This window comes from Toxorhynchites rutilus, chromosome 2 (assembly GCF_029784135.1).
Source record: "Toxorhynchites rutilus septentrionalis strain SRP chromosome 2, ASM2978413v1, whole genome shotgun sequence".
Taxonomy (NCBI): domain Eukaryota; kingdom Metazoa; phylum Arthropoda; class Insecta; order Diptera; family Culicidae; genus Toxorhynchites; species Toxorhynchites rutilus.
In genome coordinates, this window is record NC_073745.1 from 133,952,157 (window position 1) to 133,971,527 (window position 19,371).

Here is a 19,371-nt window from a genome sequence, read left to right on the forward strand (position 1 = left end):
CTACAGGGTTTTTTCCATGATGCAATTTGATGTGACACACCCTTTAAGTCCGATTGAGCTGATATATTTTTTTTTATCCAAAATATATATTTTTATTTAGGCTCATATGGCGTCAACCTGACGGGGCCGGGATTTCAATATTTCGACAATGTTTGCCTTATAACTATGTTAGTAATATGTAACCGATTACTCGCGGTTGGCTCGAGGTTAGTATTACAAGTGTTTTCGTAATTGTGGTGTTGCTGTCTCCAATGCTCTGTACCTGTGCCCGACACGGGATACTTCCTTTTGGGATGCAGCTGACCATTAATCAGCAACGCCCCCTAGTCTGTACCCCATATCTAGCGTGGTGCGTCTTCTCGACTCGAGGAATCCAGGATAGAATGGTCACTATCCGGTGCAAATATCAGCTCGTGTAGAGTTGTCAAGAGCGGTACAACCTTTGGCTCTTGTTGAATGTTCAGTGGACTGCACAACCTTTGGCCCGTGTATCTGTAAAGAGTGTGTGTATGTATTGCCGCGACTAAGTAAAAGTTTATAGATCGGATAGGAGGGATATGAAACAGGGACACAACGAAGGAAACATCATTAAACGTTGACATGAGCTGATATTTGTCATAGGGTGTTTTTTTGAGGTGGTAATCATTTTGTATAGGGTACCTTTTTGAAATTTAAGGGTCGATTTTTTCCCATACATTCATTGGCAGTATACACACGAAGAGCGAATGAGTTACACACACAAAGAAGTTAGTAATAAATAAAATAAGTAAAAAAAACTTTTTAAGTTAAACGGTTTAATTGTGATTAAACATAATAATGTTAAATTAAAAAACTAGAAATGAATTAGGCAAGTAGCAGTTAGTAGTTATCACACCTCTCCTTCATTGGTCTAGGGCATTTGTGGATGTTCAACCCGATGTAGTATACAATTTCTATCTCTTTGGGGCACTTGTGATATATTTCGGAATGAAAGAACTCAGGCACATTCCACTAATATAAATATCACTATATTCTTAGTTCCGTCCTCGCGTGCATTCGACACTTGTTAACTTGATTGGTTGGAAATGTAAAAGACCTGTTGCTTGCATTCGACATGTACTTTTTATAATGCTTAAACTAAAACTCTACACAAGGTAGCTTCTATTCTAGAGGAGGAGGAGCCAGCAAGGAAATATGTGAGCGCGTTCGATTGGTTCGAACGGGTCAATACGGAGAACAAAAGGGTAGTGGTTGTTTCTGTGTGTTGTCATTTCACACTTGGTTGAAGTGGGTTAGTTCTGCATAATGTTACGCTGCAAGGGTGAGTGGTTGTTATTTAATATTATCGTATGCAGCTGTGAGCTTGTGACATAAAAATGCATTTGGCCTACAAACATGTATGACGATAATTTATGGCGTGGGAATGAATTTGTGGGAATAGGATCGTTGGGATTTTATGACAAGTGGGAAAGGATAATGGTAATAGGTTATCCCGCTACACCATCCCTCTTTGGGAGAATGATGTAACCGGGTGGAATCATTTATTATTATTATATTCATTATTATTGGGTGTTATAGCTTCTCCTCTTACATATGGTTATCTAACTATATTTACAGGTTGTGATAAATTCGTAAATTTAATTATATAGTGTATTTAATTTATAATAGTTTTAATTTGTTCTGTGATGCTTATTGTATAATATTTGTATTTAATGATTGTCGATAATTATGATGATAATAACAGTGATGATTTTAATAATAATTATAATTGGGAAATAATTGAGTAAAAATGAACTTAATCTCTGATACGTACCAAATTTCTAATACCCCCTTCCCCCTAACGGAGGAGGGAATTATAAGTAATTAATCTATTTTTATGTACAGTATGAGTGTTTTGGGTTTTCTCATCTAATAATGTCGCGTTTGGGTGATTTATTGATATGACCTTGTATGGTCCTTGATATACCTTGTCTAGTTTTCTTCTGTTTTCGTTAGTCATCATAACTAAATCATTCTCATGTATTTGTATTGGGTTTGTATCTTTCTGCTGATCTTCACGACGCTTTTGTTTGATTCTGTCAATTATTTCTTTTGCTGATTTTGTTGCCGTTTTGAGTTTGAATTGTAATTCTTTATGATATTGCTCGATATTGTATACGGGTTCAATGTGTGATTTTAGGTTGTATGGCAGTGTTGCGTTTCTGCCGAAAACTAATTCAAAAGGTGTGTATGAAAAATCTGTATGCGGAGTGGTGTTGTAACAGAATGCGTAGTAAGGCAACCAATCATCCCAGTCGCTCTGCGATGGGTTGATGAATTGTCTCACGTATTCATTAAGACAACGATGGTTTCTTTCTAAACTTCCGATTGATTGCGGGTGATAGGGGGTAGAAAATTTTTGTTGAATTTGGAGTAATTTTGAAATATTGTCAAATAATTCATTCTTGTATTCGGTTCCTTGATCAGTTTGAACAATTGACGGAGTACCGTATACGAGAATGCAATTTTCTATAAATGCTCTCGCTATTGTGGATGCTTGTTTGTCTGGGGTTGGTTTTATTATTACGTATTTGGAGAGGTTACATTGGATAGTTAATGCATATCTATTTCCTGAATTAGATTTGTTAAAAGGTCCGATAGTGTCAATAGATACACAATCAAAAGGTTTTTCTGGGGTGGGTATTTTTATAAAGTTTTCCTTGGTCGGGGTTTTGTGTTTATTTTGTTTGCATTGTATACAATTTCTAACATATTCATAAATTTCTGATTTCATTTTGCTCCAGGAATAGAGTCTACTGAGCTTTTTATATAATCGATTGGCACCTATATGTCCTCCAATTGGTGCATCATGATAATTTTTCAGGATTTTTAATTTTTCTTCTTGGCTTTCTATCACACGCTTGGGTGTGTAGAGCACTATTTGCAAGTCTTTTAGCGAGTCGTTACAAGTCTTCTTGAAGAATTGAACGCTGCATAATTGGAATATCACGCTTGATAACGCTAGAGCTATCGCGCTTATTCTTAATTTTTTGGCCATATTTTCAACTTTCTGTAATAGATTCCCTAAGGTCTCTTTCGAGTTGCTTGCAATTTTTGTATTTGTCGACATTAATTCTTTGAATCCTGTTTTATTTTTAATTGCGCATTTCATATTATTAAATTCATTCTCGCTAGCGTTTTCATTATCTTCGAGTGCGCGTCCGCATTGAAGTTTGGGTAGTTTTTCCCATTCGGTTGGTTCAACTGCCTCGTATACTTTGAGTTGATCAGGCTCATTGACATCGAGTACAGTGTTATTATTCAAATGTTCGTATTCCGTCTGATTCATATTTTGTTCTTTTCTTGTCATTGCTCTCGTTTGAACGGCTAGGACGTTTATTGTTTTCAAAGTTTCAGAATCAATTGCTATTCGTGATAATGCGTCGGCAGTTACGTTTAGTTTTCCTTGTACATATTGTACGTCAAAATTAAATTCCTCTAAATCTAGTCTCATTCGTGTTAATTTGGAAGATGGATTCTTCATTGAAAAAAGGTAAACAAGCGGTCTGTGGTCTGTTTTTACCGTGAATTTTCTTCCGTATAAGTATGGTCTAAAGAATGTTATTGCCCAATGAATGGCAGTAAGTTCCTGTTCAATTGTTGATTTATTTGCTTCACCTTTGGTGAAGGCTTTACTTGCGTAAGCGATCGGTAATTCGATTCCATCGCAATCTTGGGCCAATACTGCGCCACAGGCAGTCTTTGATGCATCGGTTATTAGTGTGAATTCTTTTTTAAAATCGGGAAATTGTAAAATTGTGGGAGAAATCAGTGCTGATTTTAAAGAATTGAATGCTTGCTGACATTCAGAGCTCCAATCGAAGACTGCATTTTTTCGAAGGAGTTTGTTTAAGGGATGCGCAATTTGGGCAAAATTTTTAATAAATCTTCTATAATAGTTGCAAAAAGCAACGAATCGACGGACTTCATCCGATGTGTTTGGTGTAGGGTAATTTAATATGACTGAAAATTTTGATTTATCTGGTTGGATGCCAGATGCGGATATATTATGACCTAGGTATGTGACATCTGGTCTAAAGAATGAGCATTTTGCGGGGTTAAGTTTCAAATTATATTTTTGGAGTTGTTTAAAAACTTTTTCCAAATTACTTAAATGATGATTTATGGAACATCCGACTACTATAATGTCGTCAATGTAAAGGAAAGCACACTCTGGTGGTAAGCCGCTGAGTGCAATTGTCATCATTCTTTGGAAGCTGTTTGGGGAAATATTTAATCCGAAAGGTAGTCTATTGAATTCGAAATGACCGTTTGAAGTAGAGAATGCTGTTAGTTTTTTGGAATTTTCGTCAAGTTCTATTTGGTGGAAACCTGACATTAGGTCTAGAGTAGTAAAGTATTTGGCTCTTCCTAAATGATCGAGTATTTCATCTATTCTTGGAAGGGGAAATTTATCTGGTGTAATTTTTTTGTTGAGCTGGCGAAAGTCTACCACTAATCGCCACTTTTTATCTTGTGTATTAGATTTTTTTGGCACTAAAAGTATAGGGGAATTATATGGAGAGGTTGATGGTTGGATGATTCTATTTTCTAACATATTTGATATTTGTTTATTTATTTCTGTTATTTGGGCCTCTGGAGTTCGATAATTTTTTATGTAGACGGGGTTTTTGTCGTTGAGTTGAATGTTTTGTTTATAAAAGTTGTTGGTAGTTAAGAAGTCATCTTTTAAAGCGAATATTTCGTTATAGTTTCTGCAGAGATTTATCAGTTTGTGTTGGGCTTCACGGGGAGTGTTAGTTAGATTTAATTCTTCAGTTAATTTTGGTATACGATTAGGGTTGTTAGTTGTGTTGTGGTTGATTGTAAAATGTGTTAACGGTTGGGTTAGTGGCTTGAAATTTTTGGGTAGAAGTATTTCAGACGTATTGGTATTAATGATTTTAACGAATTGTGTTTTAGAGTTAACTATGGAATTTGCGCAAAATACTCCAGGTTTGATTTCTTGAGAAATTATGACAGTGTCTTCTTTTATATGTGGAATTTTTATTTCTTTGATAATCTGGCATCTGGGGGGGATGACTAGATGATCGTCCCATGTGTCATGGATCGGTACTTCTAGATTAGTCTCATTGAAGAAAAAGGATAGTAACCATGTCTTCAAACACAGATTACATTCATATTTTGTTAAAAAGTCTTTTCCTAGAATGCCGTCAGCTGTAATTGGGAATTGTTTATTCACCAAATGGAATTGGTGTGGAATTTTATTATTTTCTATAAGTAGACTAGTGTTGGTACTACCTATTGTTTCAAGTTTGCCTTCGGTCACGCCGTTTATTATGCATGTATTATTTTTGTTAATTTTCTGGGTACGTTTGATCAAATTTTCCTTTAGGATTGATATATCTGCCCCTGTATCAAGAATAAGAACGCATGGTTGTTCGCACATGCTTAATTTAACTATAATAAACATTGAACAAGTAATATTTAGGTTGAAAATATTTGATGTTGATTTCGGTTTTCCTCCTGTTCTTCGTCCGACAACGCGCGGAGGTTCGCAGCCGGGTTTTCGGAGTTTTCCGCAATTCTAATGAAATGTTGCGGTCTGTTGTAATAGTTTTGGCTGCCATTGCCCCTAAAGTTTCTGTTTTGGTTAGGGAAATTCTGTTGATGATATTGGCGATTTTGGTTAAAATTTTGGTTTTGTTGAGGTTGATTATTGAATCTACCACCTCTTCCTCTATAGTTATTAAAATTTCTACCACGATTGTTCTGGTTGAAACGGTTAGGATGCGGGTAGGGCGGTTGTCGCTGCCCGCGATTGTAAATAAGCACATTTGCTGATTTGGTTGTCAGCGATTTATATTTATTGACCTTCTCCACTGCGTCAGCTATGCTGGTGAAGGCTCCCGCACGTAATATAGTTTTTAATTCAGGGTTATCAATGCCTTCGATGAGGGCATCGATTCCTGCTTGGCAAGCGAGTTTTGCTGCTCGTTGCGGTGGTGTCTCTTCCTTGATGTGTAAGTCGATGAGTTGTTCGGTCAGCTCTTCAACTTCCTTACATAATTCGTCTGCTGACTGTTTTTTTATAGACTTCAACTTCGCTAATATGCTGTCGGCGCTAGTCTTTGATATACATGTAGTTTTTAAATTTGTTAGCAGTGAAGGTATATCCACGCTATTATTAATTGCTCTTCGGGCCTTTTTGTCGAGTCTGGTCAGTAGGAATTGATATACCAACGCTTTGTTTGCGCTGGGGGAGATCTCATTTAGTAGTGTGGCTGCACTGATGAACATATCGAGTCCATCAGGTGAGCCGTCGTAGATTGGCACCATTGCGGCTGCCTCTTTGTAATCGAATTTGGACATTTTCGGTTTTTGTATTCCAACAACGAACAATATCGCAAGAGCTACTTCTTTGAAAGATTTTTGTTTAATGATAATGTTTATTTTATTTCTAATATCTTGATATATTAGATTAGCATTTTCGGCAAGCAATAACAATTCTTCAGCCTCTTTATTGTGTACGAGAGGGTCTACTATTGTTTTAATATCTTCAGCTAATTTTTCAGCTTCTGCGAGCTTGGTTCTCAATGTAGCTTTTCTTAACTTTTTAGTTTGCTCGGATCGCAGTGATTTTGCAATTACTTGTAATTTCTGTATTTTGTTTTCTATTAAACTTGCCATTAAATTAAAGGTGAAATTTTTTTTTATTTCTGTTTTTGTTGATGTCTACAACAAGTAGTCTTACAGCTTAGCACATATTTTACATGAACATTTTGTGTTTTTTTTTTTTTTTTTTTTCATTAACAATTTTTACTTCAAAAATTTTTTTTTCATATTTTACATCTTATAATTGACTTACCATCTCTGTCGGCGGTATCCTACTACAGTATCAGTAAGGCTGAGCTTTGTGAAAGGTGTCACATAGATGGTTGCTCCATGGATGTCTTCAATTTTGATATTGAAACCTCTTTTCGGCTGCTTCGGGTGTTGCTTCCTATATTGCCGCCATCCGATTTTTTCCACTAATGCGATGTGTTCCGCTTGGGCCTCCGCCTGGGCCAAGATGTCCTTGATGTTCTCGTTCCACATGTTTAGTTTTTCCAATGGTCACTAGTTCGTGTAATGAGTTTCTATTGGTTCGTTCACATGGGTGGTTAGCACAGTTCCGTTTATTAGTTCACTTTGGTCTAGTTGGCACGTCTTCGTTGATTAGTTCACTTTGTTCAAATTTTGAAAAAAAAAATAGTTCACTTCTGCCCTTTATACCTGGTTGAGCTGTGCCGCTCTCACTGCTCGGGAGGCTACTCTCTCCGAGTGATTCTTATAAAACGTGTGCATTAACCGCACAACACCGTAACCTAGCGCAGCACCAGCAAGGATGCATAAAGCAGTCGTTTGCGGTGAACTCGACACTGGGGCGCTCGACACTATCTCGTCTGCCGAGAAAAAGCCCATTTTTGAACGTTCACTGTTTCGTCAAAACAAAAAAATTGTTTGGTTTCACTCATAGCCGAAGATTCAGGCTAAAGTCTCGGTCGCCATGTGGATGTTCAACCCGATGTAGTATACAATTTCTATCTCTTTGGGGCACTTGTGATATATTTCGGAATGAAAGAACTCAGGCACATTCCACTAATATAAATATCACTATATTCTTAGTTCCGTCCTCGCGTGCATTCGACACTTGTTAACTTGATTGGTTGGAAATGTAAAAGACCTGTTGCTTGCATTCGACATGTACTTTTTATAATGCTTAAACTAAAACTCTACACAAGGTAGCTTCTATTCTAGAGGAGGAGGAGCCAGCAAGGAAATATGTGAGCGCGTTCGATTGGTTCGAACGGGTCAATACGGAGAACAAAAGGGTAGTGGTTGTTTCTGTGTGTTGTCATTTCACACTTGGTTGAAGTGGGTTAGTTCTGCATAATGTTACGCTGCAAGGGTGAGTGGTTGTTATTTAATATTATCGTATGCAGCTGTGAGCTTGTGACATAAAAATGCATTTGGCCTACAAACATGTATGACGATAATTTATGGCGTGGGAATGAATTTGTGGGAATAGGATCGTTGGGATTTTATGACAAGTGGGAAAGGATAATGGTAATAGGTTATCCCGCTACACATTGATAAGACTAAAATAAAATCGTGGGACATATGATGAAGTCGCTAATTGTGGATAATGGAACCCACGTGTAAAAATGGGGTAATAGTGTTTGTGAGAGAAGAGCAAAGCACACGTAAATAGATCAATTCACTTATTAGACTGTATGGCGCTTCATTGACACGAGTCTTTGAATACATTTGAAAAAAAAAAACAATTCAATACTAAAGTAAAATGTATGAACAATTGCAAATATAAATATATATAGAAGGTGCATTTGCATATGAAGTAAAATTCTGATTATACGAGAGCGTAACACGAGCAAATTTATAAGACACTAGCTGACCCGGCAAACTTCGTCCCGCCCAAAATTTGTTTTTTGTTATCAATACCTTCAAACATTAACGTTTTCTTACTATGAGCAAGTTCATTAGTCCAAACGCAAAACTGTTCATTGATTGATCTTCTAATCGACCCCGTTGAATTTACCTTTTACTATAAAAAGTTTTCGAGTTATGCAGAAATATATGTTTCATTTTTATGACAGCCCCACCTAAGAGAGGGGTGAGGAGTATCTAACCACCATAGAATCATTTATTTCTCTCTAAAACCTTCACATGCCAACTTTGGTTTCGTTTGTTTGACTAATTTACGAGAAATGCAGAAATTTGTGTTTCATTTGTATGGCAGCCCCCCCTTAGAGAGGGGGGAGGAGTGTCTAACTACTATAGAAACATTTATTGCACACTTAAACCTTCACATGCCAGCATTGGTTTCGTTTGCTTGACTAATTTCCGAGTAATGCAGAAATTTGTGTTTCATTTGTATGGCAGCCCCCTCTTAGAGAGGGGGAGCAGTGTCCTACTACCATAGAAACATTTATTGCACCCTAAAACCTTCACATGCCAACTTTGGTTTCGTTTGCTTGACTAATTTCCGAGTAATGCAGAAATTTGTGTTTAATTTGTATGGTTGAAAGCATAGGCAGCCGTGGCAGAGTTCCGAATAACATTTTATTGAGAGGTTTTTATAGCTATTTCGACGATATTGTCTGGCATCAGTGTCGAAAAAATAACGATGCTTTCACCAATACAAACAAAACCATTGCCGAAAATTTTTATTTTTTTTATTCAAATCGTTTATTTTTACAGGCTCAGTGTAGTGTAGTTTAACCTATGTATTTAAAGGAGCCGAACTCCTTAATTGCCGAAAATTGAAAAATGAAAATTTAACTTTCAGAGCACTTGCTCGAGTTTTCCGACGTTCTTCACTATACATTGCGAAAGCAGATGAAATTTTAATATCTTGTGAGTAATTAGATTAGATTAGAGTTTGGTTGATATTACTTGATGGGAAGTGTGCGAAAACGATAATTTTCATTACACTGTTTCGCAAAATAATTGATTTTCAGGCGAGGGGTGAGGGAGGGTGATGAAAGAAATGAGCGCCATTGTGGCAGCCATTTGTGGCTAGCTTCCACCTTCACCTCAAATGAAAGAGAAAAAAAAACAACAGTGTGGGACTTAATCTTTCATCATGCTACCAATTTGCGAGAACGACACTGCTTCGATATAACCTCTCCACACATTTGTTCATTGGTTTTGCATCATTTTTAAGACACAGGTGCGATAATTTGACTGTTTTTAATTTTAAAATGATAAGGTAAACTGCTATTTCATCATTTCAAAATATATTTTAAGATAGTTCTTGTGTTACTATTCAAAAAAATTAAAAAATGTTCTAATTTATATGGATTCGATCGATGGTTTATTACTATTTTTTGCTTTTTTTCTTTACCTACCACTACTTGAATAAAGCAGGGAGGAGACTATCTTCTTATTCTACGTACTTTAGTCACTACGCACGAAAAGTCGACTAAACAGCTACGAAAATTATGTTTGTGTCAGAAGTAAACAACCAGCTGTTAAAAAAGAGGGGTGAACAAATGATGGTAAAACAATTTTACGCAGGTGGATTTTTTTATGTCATATTATTTAGAAACGAAGATAATTTTTTTTCAAAAATTAAATCAATGATACTGAAAAGGCAAAATGGTCTACAGATTGCGTACTTCTACGTAGTATTCACTGGAATACCGAGAGGTTTGAAAAAAAATATTGGAACACTTTGATTTCAGATGGAATGTGCTCCCGTGGCCGAGTGGTTAGCGTCCCACATTATCATGTCGGGGGTTCGGATTCGATTTCCGTTCTGGTCGGGGGATTTTTCATCAAAGAAATTTCTTCCAACTAGCACTGTGGTCACGCGTATTTTAGAGCTTGCCACTTCATTGCCACTAATAAAAATAATACTACGTTGAGAAGGCAAAAGTTACACTGGGAACGTTAGTGCAATCCAAGAAGAAGATTTCAGATGGGGATGGAATTTTTATTGTATCCATCACTATAGCGAGTTCTATGGTAATTGTAGAGGTCTTCCCGATTTTTTCAGTGAGTGGTAGGCGCTTGCTCTTTTGTTTTGATTGTGGCATTCACATTATCTGACCACTAGTGTACCTTACGTACCTTACAGATTGGTTCTCGAGCCAGAAGACGCATTCGGAGAGCAAGAAACAGCGCTGATAGAGAGGAACGTAGTACGGTGTACCGAGCAGCTAGAGCCGCCTTGAAACGGGAAATTAAACTGAGCAAAGCGAACTGTTCTAAGGAGCTGTACCGAGACGCGGACGCCAATCCATAGGGCAATGCATATCGCGTCGTGATGGTTCGAGGATGATTCAGAGGTACAGTGACGCCCGTCGAATCGTGTCCCGATAGGCTGAAGGTCATTGTGGAGGGATTATTCCTGAGGCATTATTCAACGACTTCGACACCCATACCGTACGAATAGAACGCTTCCGAACGCTCACGAGTTTCCAACGAGGAACTGATCTGGTAGAAAGACTACAGATGAAGACAGCACCCGGCCCTGACGGAATCAATGAAAGATACAGAAGTTAGTGTTGCTGCCGAAACCAGGAAATCCTCTGGGAGTACCAACATCATCTGTTAAAAATACAGTTCGGTTTCCAGAAAGACAGGTCCACTATTGACGCCACCCGGACGGTGATCGGAAAAGCGGAGGGGTGACCGATACTGCGCAGTAGTAATGATCGACGTGAGGAATGCGTCTAATAGCGCTAAATGGGACACCATTGCCGAGTCCCTGCATCGTATGAGGTTTCCTGGGTACCAGTGCAGAATCCTAAGAAGCTATTTCTGAAACCGCGTTCCGGTCTACGAGACAAGCAGAGGGCAGGTACCGATAAACAGCCGGAGTACCACAAGGCTCTATTCTTGGTCCAACACTCTGGAACGTTATGTACAACGGAGTGCTGACATTGAAGCTTCCCAAAGGCGTGGAGTCATAACTAACTTGCCGGGTGTTCGGGTTCGATTCCCGTTCTGGTCGGGGGAATTTTTCGTCAAAGAAATTTCCTCCGACTTGCACTGTGATCATGCGTATTCTAGAGCTTGCCACTCAGAATGCATTCAAGGCGTGTTATTTGGCATAGAAATCTTAACTAAGTACTAATAAAAATGACGCAAGTAAGACTACGTTGAGACGGCGAAGTTCCTCTAGGAACGTTAGTGCCATTGAAGAAGAAGAAGAAGAAAGGCGTGGAGATCGTGGATTTCGCGGACGACGTCGCACTAACAGTGACAGGTGAAATCGGTACACGTGTCGACGGGTCAACAGATACAGCCGCAGAGAACAGCGAAATGTCTGCTTGACAACACCTGATCGTGGCCTGGACGGAGGAACACTGCGAACCTTTCGAAGGAGCGAGCATCAAGGTGTCAATGTGTGATCCCGGGGGAATGTAGGCAACGAGTAGAGGGCTTAATTTTATTAGGTGAGAACCTCACTCGACGTTTGAGTTAACCCTTTCTAGATAAGACTGGTAGAGCGTTCCTCGCCTCTTTAAAAAAAAGATTGTCTAATGATTTCTGTATTGATAACACATAGTCTTATGCTGAAATATATTTTGACGTAGGACTACGTCTAACCGGAAGATATAGGGGATGAAATGAAAATCTAGGCACTGAACAAGTAGAAAAAAATGCAAGATTTGGAACGCTTATAACTCGAGCATTTCTCAATGGATCGCCAAGGTTTTTGCATCAATTGATAGGAAATATATCTACGCATCTATCATAATGAATAACATTTCATTTTTCTATAGATAAATAATTGAATAATTGTGAAATAACAAGCATTGTCAAAATGCACTATGTGCCCATTTTTGATTGGTCCATTTTGTGCTCCTCAAATCGTACCGACCAAAACGGGCAACCAGAGCAGCAGCGAAATAGAATGAAGCACGATTGGAAAGGAAAAAGAAAAAAATGAACGAAACATTGGTCGCAGTCTCACACATGCATAATTCTCGAGCCAGCCAGTCAGCTTAAAAATCCCCGCTCCGCTGCCGTAACGATCATTCTCATTCAAACCGTACACCACATCGGTTCGCATCACAACACATCAACAAACCAACCCAAGCAGCCATGTCTGGACATGGTAAAGGAGGAAAAGTGAAGGGAAAGGCAAAATCCCACTCGAACCGTGTTGATCTGGAGTTCCCCGCAAGGGTAGCTAGGCCGAGCGCGTTAGTACCAGTGCACCAGTCCACCTAGCCAGCGTTATATAGTTTCGGCCGCCGAAGTGATCGAGTTAGCTGGCAAAGCTGCTCGCGACGATAAGAAAACCCGCATTCGGAACAGAACACATTCGGTTCGGTGGACATCAAGACAACAGGCAGTTGCAGCGAGTGGCAAACGCAATCGCAAAACGGCATCAGGTAGCAGAAGAAAAAAGTTTGTTCTTTATACAAACTGCTTTGGTGGCAAATTCAGAACAAGGCGGCATCGAGGGCGTTCGAAATGGGTTTTTTTTCAAAACCACGAGTACTAAGTTTTCTAAATTGGAACCATTCCATAAAACACGGCGCTTTTCAGGGTCATTAAACTTTTCAAAAAAGAGTTTACGAAATACAGTTCAATGTATCCTAAAATATTATCCAAAACAATAATAAAACACAAATTGATTTTTTCATAATTTGTTTGCCAGGATATGATGAGTATGAGAATTTGGCAGTTGTGCTGAGCTTATTGATGGTTGGGGACTTTCTCGATTATTAAATTTTCACCAATTCTTAAATTGCTTCCAGATTGAAAGTACAGTAATTTACATTTAGTTCGACATTTAGCTAATTGGACGGACCTGTAATGCGACATATTTAGTTGGACATTTTTGTTCGGGGTCTTAATTATGACCCAACATGTCCCAAGCTGGATGGGAAGAAATCTTCCAACTTTGAATCTTGTGGCGAGTGGCAAACGCAATCGCTAAACAGGAAGGTTTAGCCGAACAAGATGTGGATATCGAGTGATAACAAAACAATAAACTCTTTAGATTGAAGATAATTTTGTGATCCTGAAAAGGACCCTTTTTAGCCTGCATGTGAATCCAACGAGCGAACAAATCGTAATGAATGTATTTTTCTGCCATCGCTGCCTTTTAACGCTCATTCGTTCGTCTCGTTGGACTCGCCCCTTTGGCTGAGTCTGCCGATTTGTCTCTATCCTGTGAGCGTGTACCGCTAGAGTATAAAACGCGCGGATCCCAAAAAAATATCTCATTTTCTTTCAAACCGTAAACCAGTGTGGTTGTACGGCATCGTTTAACATCGCATCGCATCACATCATAAAAAGAAAACAAGCAGCAACGTGGACGTATGGACGTAACAAAGGAGGACAAGTTAAGGGAAAGGCAAAGTCTTACTCGAACCGTGCAGGTCTCCAGTTCCCTGTTGGTCGCATTCACTGGTTGTTCCGCAAGGGTAACTAGGCCGGACGGATTGGTGCCGGAGCACCAGTATACCTAACAGCGATTATAGAGTTTCGACCGTCGGAGTGCTCGAGTTGGCTTGCAAAGCTGCTCACGACAATCAGAAAACATGCATCAATAACAGAGCAGCTTCGGTTCGGCGCTCATCAAGGCAACAACTAGTTTCAGGTAGTGGCAAATGCAATCGAAAAACGACAGCAGGTAGAAGAAGGTAAAAGTTTATTTATACAGACTGCTTTGGTGGCAAAACCAGCCACCGTAAAACACGGCGCTTTCCAGGGCCATTAAACCATTCAAAGAAGAGTTATCAAAAGTTTTTCACAATACCAATGCATTCTAAAGTGACATAATATGACATATAATATAAACTGTTTTTTTTGTTTATGCTTGTTCTTGAACTTATTGGTGTTAAAATTTAAAATTTGGAATTAAAAGTGGCTTCAAATTACAACACATTGTATGCAGGATGGCATTAACGAATTTTCTCGGTAGCAAAAACTGCTTTCTTTAGTTGATAACTGATGTTGAAAATTGACTGACGTTACATCTGCATTGTATAGAGAAATAACTAAGGGGCACCATTTTAGACTCCCCCCTCCCCCTCCGTGGACAAGCGTGGACATTGACTATACCCCTCCCATGTTGTCCACGTGGACATTCTTCCATATGTTTTAATTGGGAAAAAAGAAATAATTGCATTGTGTTCAATTTTAAATCAGTCTTTATTTTTTTGTGTTTTTATAATGACAAAAAAACAAGAAAAAACAATTGAAGAAAAAAAAAGATGTCCTTTGTTTTGGTTTTTTTTCGCATTGAAAATAACAAATTCCTAGCGACCATACTGCATTGAATATCCAGCTTTCTCTCGGAGTGCTCGCGAGGCACAATTACACTAGACAATTCGTGACTCAGGCAGCGCATCTTTCTTTCGCTGCAACGCAAACTGCTTCACTTCCGGAGTCTGCAACATTGAAATCGTTTTATTCGGATCATAATCCTAAATCCTTTTTTGAAAAGAAAAAAAATGCGAATAGGCTTAGTAGTTGCGGTTGTTTTCTATTCTTTGATTGATTGCACCTTTTCCTACCAATATATCTTAGAGTTTGAAAATATGTGAAATCGTTGGCTGCAGGAAAAATTCGGTTATGGCAACTGTATGAAATGGCGGGTTGAAGTTTACTAAAACAAAAATTCATTCTTCATCCCATTTGTTCTGATGTGCATGGAAATCTATTTAATCATTTATGTAATGATTCCAATATGATAACTGGTATTATGCCCAAAATATTACTCAGAAAACCAACGACAAATGAATATCTGCGTTTCTAATGGTTAAAACGGTACGGCAGTAGAACTGCACAATCTAGCAAAAACTTTTTCTGTAATCGTAAAATCACAGCTGAATCAATAAACTATAATCAAATGACGCATGAAATAACATCCAACGAAACTTATTTGGCAATAGAATCATTCGCCTGCAGAAAATCTCCGAGAAACAAGTGTCTATCGAACATAGTTTTTCTGAAGACTTCTGAAATGATTTAGCACAATTGAATGTTGGTTTGAATTAAGCTAATCAAGATACTATTAAGGAAAATGTGTCGAAAGCATTCCAATGAAGAAACAACCAATGGATTTCGGCATACTTCTTTACTGAACTTTGACAGCGAGACACAAATTCAGATAATGAAGCGAAAATTAGAACAAATAAAACAATATTTTGGATGCCTAAAATGCTCCAATTTGAAGCAAAAATATTTTCGATGCGGTTAATTCCATAAAACGTGGAATTGTCAAGTTCAATTTCAAATATAGGAAAACTTATCGCTTGTGATTTCCACTATGCCATTGATCTAATTGATAGCAGTTTCCTCTTGGCTGTGGTGCAAAATATGTAATCTGATCCCGGATTCAAAGCCTCTTGAGAAAAAAACACGGATGTTGTAATAACATGTATTAATTAACGGAAAACTCACTTGTAACATCCCAATCTTTCGTTCGGTAGGACAAAGTGATCCGCAAAAAAACCGCTCTCCGGTGCTGAGCATGCTTAACTCAGCTGTATTAAAGATAACGTCGTTAAATTCGGGAAATATTCGGGAACGAGGGTACTCAGAAAAAGGTGGACTGAATCTGGTTCTTCTATTGCACAAGTGCAGTTATAGAGATTTGGATAGCACTCGTTTCCCTAAGTCCTTCCCAAATTATTTAGATAATCCTCCAAATATTGCGGTCATTTCATCATGTTATCAAAACCCCACATATACTTTGCAGATAAAAATGTATCAGCAGGTCGCCATGTCAAATTTACTCTCCGTAGACTTGGGCCTAGAACACTAGGTCCTAGAGTTAGGTTTATGCTCAAATGACGTAGCTTAGAAGTTGAAAACAATGCTCCTCTACTTCCAATGGAAACTTGATCGCTCACCGTTTATTTGAGTTTCATTTAGAATACATATTTGAGCGGAGATGTTCGCTGATATGGAAAAATATTCGAAATAACCGTTTAATGGATAAATATGGAGCACTCAAAATAGGCGGAATGTTTAAACATTCTTAAAACTGCAGAACAGATTTCATTCATTTTTGAAAACAGATCTGAATGTGTTTTTAAAAAACTTTTGTTTAACATGTCCACGTGGACATTATCTGAACTCCCACCCCCCCTCACCGTGGTCAAACGTGGACATTTTCGTACCCCCTACCCACCCTAAAGTTGTCCACGTGGTATGTGGACAGCCCCTAAGGAGCAACACGATGAGCTATGTATTTCCTGCTGCTCTGTTCTTTTTTTTTTATTAAATTCGTTTATTTTTACAGGCTCAGTTATATAATTACCGATTACTCGCGGTCTACTCGAGTTTAGTAGGGTGACATATTTGTTCAGGAAAAGGATGGGATATAAGGAAATTGTTACAATAATGATAGTCTCACACACTCAATTCTTAAATCTATTCGTATATCTATTGTGTATTTACATTTCAAGTTATTCTACTGTTTGTAACAAGGGGACCAATTGCACGCAAAGGATATAAGGATATAAGCATAATCACACACGAACATCGATAGCTTTAAGGAAAATATAGATTTGGGACAAATCAAGGATTACATCAAGGTCTAACCGAGCCAACACATCTCTCACCGGCACATTGGGCTGTCTTCCTCTAGCCCTGAGGGAGTTTTCTAAATTCGATCTGGCGACAAGATACAACTCGCACGACCAAACAACGTGCTCGGTGTGGTAACCGTGGCCACAAACACAAAGATTGCTGTCGGCAAGATTAATACGAAAGAGTAGCGCGTCTAACGAACAGTGGGTGGACATGAGTCAGGAGAAGGTGCGAATAAAGTCTCGACTCAAGTCCAGACTTTTGAACCATGGTTTGATGCTAACCTTAGGGATAATTGAGTGGAGCCACCGGCCCAGCTCTGTTCTTATTTCAAAGGACTTTAATCCGAAGGTCATCCGTCCCTGTATTTACTATTGGTTTTTCAGAACGCTTATAGCTCGTTTATTTCTCGACAGATCGTAGAGTTCGTCTCCAAAACCTCAGTTCTTTTTCATTTTTATTTACTTTGTTTGCGGAGACTACAAATCTTACAATTCATTCGTCTCCAAAACCACAGCTTAAGGTACGGTAATGTGCTCAATAGTGAAATATATGATAGTGAACGAGCTGATGACCACCTGTGCATTCCCTATCACAGCCATCATTTTGATTGTACGATATGTGTATACGCCGAAAAATGCCCGGCGTTGAACATTTAATAAGTACAAAGCCTTCAGAAAAAAATCAAGAATCAAGTTTGTAAAAAAAACGCAAAAATACAACACCAAAAGTTCTTTTCAGAACCCCCAACATGTTCATAAAGAGTAAACAGTAAACTAATCCATTTTTCAGGTAGATAGGTAGGAATTCACGTAGGAGAAGAAAATAAAACAATATATTTAAAATATATATATAGCAAAAGCTGTCCCCTTTGTATAGTCATACGTCACTCCGGTTATGTCACCGACATTACCCACCCGTCTTTTTTGTCGTATTTGCACCTCTTTTTTAGTCCTTAATTGCGTAACCGCGACCATCGCTTCTAAAGCCTGCTTCAATTATAATTTGGTCTCATAAAGTAGGACATTTCTCAGCATAGAAATAACGTACAAAAATGTCAGAATAGATGTCATTTTGTAGGCTTTTTATGAACTTTAAGGGAAAAATACATGAAAATTATTCGTCAGCTGTTCGGATGAGTTTTCAACATTTCTTGTGATACCACCCATCATTTTCTGTGCTGTACTGCTGGTACGACTGGTAACCATAGGGGAAGGTTTCCCTAATCCGACCTGAGGTATTGAACTGACCACTACTTGGATCCAGGAAATGGCGCTAACTACCGAATTGTTACTAGTGTCAAACGCTGACGATTTGGTTGTATAGTGGCCTTTTTCCCGCTTTTTCCGTCCATTCCAGCGTTTCGCGCAGTTTTGTATTTTCAATTCCTTAATAAAGAAAAGTGTCCTGTACGGAAAAAGAGTTAAATGTCAAAAAATTACAAAACAAGGCAATTCCAATTGCTTATGGTCTGCTCATAAAAACAACCTATATGAATTGAATTTATATAGTACCTGTAGTACACGGCCTGTTCATTGAGAAAAGTCAGGGGCGCTCAAACCGACCCTTTGTTTTTGCTCTGTGTGTGGGCGTTTGTGTTCACGCGTTGATCGTTGAGAGTTGAGCGTTGAGTGTTTAGCGTTATGTGTTAACCGTTTAGCGTTAATTGTTCCGTTTTCGTTTACGCATGTGTTCTTTTACTACCGCCATTTCGTTATGACACTTTCTACATCTCACTCCAATAATTTCTTTGTCTAACTCAACTCTCCTAACTTCCTTTCCGGTCTATTAGTGCGGTTTTCAATGAACCGGAAGCCACCATATTCGTTCTCCTAACGTCAGCTTCTTCTTCTTACATGGCACTAACGTTCCTAGAGAAACTTCGCCGTCTCAACGTAGTATTACTTGCGTCATATTTATTAGTACTTAGTTGGGATCTTTGTATGATCGAATGAATCGCAATATCCTGTTCTCAAGACACTCCTCCTTGTGAACTTTTTCATTCATTATTGCCTTAGTGATGAAAATCTTTGTCTTTTCTCCACAACTACAGATGCCTTGCCAAATCATCAACTTAGGGGCAAATTTATCTGCGTAAACAAATTTGAACCTAGCCACAACACCCCTTTAAAATTTGCTATCGGTTATTTGTCCGAAATCTATTTTTACGTATGTTTCTTCGTCCAGCAAAATGCACCCTTTGCACTTGGCCAATTCTTGCTCGTACAGCTTCCTTGCACGATGCAGGTTTTGTTTCAACGTCCTGTTGGGGTGTTTGCTGACATGATACAACCGCAAGCCTTCTCGCTTTTTCGCCAAATC